The following is a 3,907-nucleotide window of genomic DNA, read 5'->3' on the forward strand; positions in this document are numbered from 1 at the left end:
GTTTTCTGCTTTCTTCTGCTAACATGGGCTTATTCTTCCATTTCAGCTACATTTCAGCATGTTTTGGCTATTTTCAGCTATTTTTAAGCAAGTTCTTCAGCAATAAGCATTCACACTGCATTTCCACAGGAAATGCATTTTCTCTAGTTGTAAGGCCAGTTAGCTGTGGTAGCCATCCTGAGTTGGCTTGGAGTGGCTAAAAACGCTTAATGAGGTGTTGAAGTATATGCATGATTACTTTCTTAAAATCTTGTGAAAATCCATCCAGTGATTTATGATATATTTTGCTAACAGGTGTACATTGTTGTCCAATGCTTGATGGAAAAGTTTTAAATAAAGTGCTTATGTGATCTGACAGTGATTGGAGTGAAGTGCTGTGAATGACTCTGTTACTATCAGACTAAATATTAGCTCCATTTTTGTGTTTGCTAAGTTAGATTAGCTGTGGTGGCCATCTTTAATTGGGTTTACGTCAGACATTAATCAGCTGTACATGAACTTGTAGTGATTACTATCTGCAAGTTTTAAAAAAATCTATTCAGAGGTTCAAGATATAATTTGCTAACAGGGATACACGAACAAACGGACACATCCACAGACACTGGCAATAATAAACTTTAAAACAAGCAAGTTTGAGTTGAGCAAAATACTACAGTATGGTGCAAAGAATTCAACGTCCACATATGAGGATGGAAGGTGTCCAGAAGTCAGGAGGGGGATAAAAACATTAGATCTTCTTTGCAGCAAAATGACAAAAGTGCATTTTTAGTTGTCTGTCTGTGCTTTATTGATAAATCTATGGAGCTGTCCAAGGTGCTGAAGTTGCAGATGACTGTAAATGTGTTTTTCTCAGCTCACCTCCTGTGTAGGTTTTTATCTATTTTCTGCAATCTATACGGTATATAGATGAAAACTCAATTCTACATGACAATATTGCAGCCTAACAAGAAACTCTCTCCAGAGAAAATGTCACTTTTATGAGAGTAGTGATAACAAGCAACAGAATGTTTCAGGGGCGTAAACGGATCAGAAAAACAAGAACAAGGCGAACATGAATAGTGGTAAAATCTAACTGTGTTGTACAAATTGATTAAATTACACAATTTGCTAATATATATTCTACATGGAAGATAAAGTGAAAGAAAACCCACAGCTAAGCAACCTTAAAAACACAAAAAAGCTCTCAATTAGTGAGTTTCACAGACACTGAGTTCAATCTTAGTCTGATAGTAGCTAAGACTCATTTGCAACATGTATTCTGAGCACCGTCTGATCACAAAGGATGGGTTATTGAAATGTTGCCATTCAGTACTGCAGTCAACTCTGTCTGTCTGTTAGCAAAATGTCTCACGAACCAGTGGATAGATTGTGTTGAAACTTTCAGAATGTTTTCATTGAGTGTACGTTCACAACTCAACTTTTTGGAGTCAACTTCATTTAAGATATGACTGAGAAAACAAAATTATGGCTATAATCCAGTCAGTTTTTACAGATATTGATTTGATATTGTTTGCATTTGTAGCCGAGTACAATCCGCAAAATACTTTCACAGCTAATGAGTGCTAGTCAGTACAAAAGATTCATCCTCAACATCTTCTCTGAGCAGTTACACGACTTGCAATACCTTGCAATGTTATGAGATTGTGCATGATGACATTGACAAGGCCTGACTAAAACTGCCACAGCTCTTTTATTTCTCATTAGTTTAAAACTGGAGTGAAAAGCAGCAAGTGATATGTGTGTCTTCAAATAATAACATGTTTTTGTTTTTATTTTTTGTAATGAAAGAAACCATAAATTTTCCCCTTGCAAACTCAAGGTGAACTGACAAACCTCACTCAGAATTCAACAAGGATTATTTTAACTCGAAAGTAATCTGGTTAATTTACAGAAAGTCAATATTAATGTTGGATTTAAGCATTGCACCCCTGAGAGGTTTCAGTAATTCTACTATATCACCATCTAGGTTGAGAATCCTCCAGAATCAGCCTGAGCTGGTCCACCTGGATTTTTTTTTTTTTTTTATGCAGATCTGCCCTAGGCTCAATTTGTATCCGTCTGAAATTCCTTTCAACGTTCAAAGATTCAAGGCTACCTGCAGAGTTCAGAGAGCAAGGCGCTCTGTGACCATAAGGGAAATTCTTCAGATGTTTCAAACCACAAAGGTGCAAAAAGATGCACACAGACACATACAGTAAGGTCTGGGACCCAAAACACACAGAGCGGTTTGTGTAAGAAGACTCAAATAAAAGCATGAAAATGCAAAATGTAGAAAATGCAATATTTCTTTAGAATAAACAGTTTAAAGGTTACTTATCCTGAAAAACAAATTATATTAAAACAGGGTTGGAAATAGTGTAAATAAATACTTTGGGCAAATTACTTTATCATTCTTTCTCTGTTTAAAGGCAATGACGGACTTTTTTTTTTTTTTTTTAAATACTATAAGCAACAACAGATCTTTTCTTTCTTTTTTTTTTGCAGTAATTATTCAGATTAAACTTCATATGCATGTTAGCAAAAATAAATAAATAATAATAACATGGCCCACTGCACAAATTTTAATGAAACTTCCATGAAATAATCAAATATGTCTACAACTTATTGTCTTTTGGAGAAAGCCAAGTTTAAAAAATCTGCCACAACCAGTTGATCTTAGAAACTGGGAATCATTCAGATCACATACTCTGAGCGTGACATTTCACAGTATTGCATGAGATTGCTTAAAACGTCATTTTCAAGGTTTTGATCAAAAAGGCTACAACTCTGCCATTTCTCATCATGAGATAACTTGAAACTCATACATGAAAAGTGATGGGTGACATGCACTCCTTTAAGAAATGCTGGGCCTTTAGGTTTAAATCATGTTTGAGTTTGCACTGGAAAGCATGTGATCAAACTGGCTCCCAGCTTGCACATGTGCACTCATCACTTCCAAACCTCTTTTACAGGAATGTAATCTTCATTGTCAAAGTAAATTCTCAACTTAATGGGAACAGTCCAACAACTAATTCAGTTTGTCAATTTCAAGTGTATCAATAGTGTTTTTCATTGTTGTTTCTCCACAGAGTCCTCTAATCAATGGTGCATATTACCCTCAATTAGCCCACTGGCTAGGGCTCTATATCTCTCTCCTGCTGGCTTTGCTGCAACATTTTTTCACTTGCACTGACAAAAAACAATGCATGCAGCATTTTTTTTTTAAATATTTTCCCTCACCGGCTAATGATACAGCATTTAAAAGCGTCATTACTTCACACAAACGAGAGCAGAATGTATACAGTGACTATAGCTCCTGTCTCGTGTCTGAGGTTTTTCTATTGCTCAAACTTAAAGCCACATTTCCCAGAAGGCCGATTACATTCTGTTATAAATTAGACAGTGAAACCTTTCCATCCCCCCCAGAGCCAAAGCTGGTGTGTTTATCTTTTGTTACTGATTCATGGGAAAAGATAAATGCGCTGACAAGAGCGTCTTAATCTACATTTTGCTTGCAGCGCATCTAATGTGACAATTTGTAAAAGTTTTGTTCCCTGCAGATCTCCCAGTTTGAGAAGAATCAGTAGTTGACTCGTGATAAAGCCAAGGAACTGTGCAATTGTTTTATTAAAGCTCTGCTCTACCTAAATCTAAGGCTATGAAAAAAATATGTATTTTTGTTAGTTTTAAAATAGGACCAATAAAATTAGCAAATTAAAAAAAAAAGATCAAACTGGACTTTGGATGAACAAGAATGTGCAAATCCAATTCCAAATAAAGTTGTTTAATAATCCAGGTATAAATTCCAACAATGTTCAGTCAGGTCATCTGGACGGTTTCTTTGCAGGAGCAAAGGATCATTTTGCATCTAATTATGTTAAACAGGAACAGTTTGGTAAGAGAGCTGTGTTTGAACAGATAATGTTAG

This window comes from Nematolebias whitei, chromosome 18 (genome assembly GCF_014905685.2).
Source record: "Nematolebias whitei isolate Nwh7 chromosome 18, NemWhi1, whole genome shotgun sequence".
NCBI classification, from domain to species: Eukaryota; Metazoa; Chordata; class Actinopteri; order Cyprinodontiformes; family Rivulidae; genus Nematolebias; species Nematolebias whitei.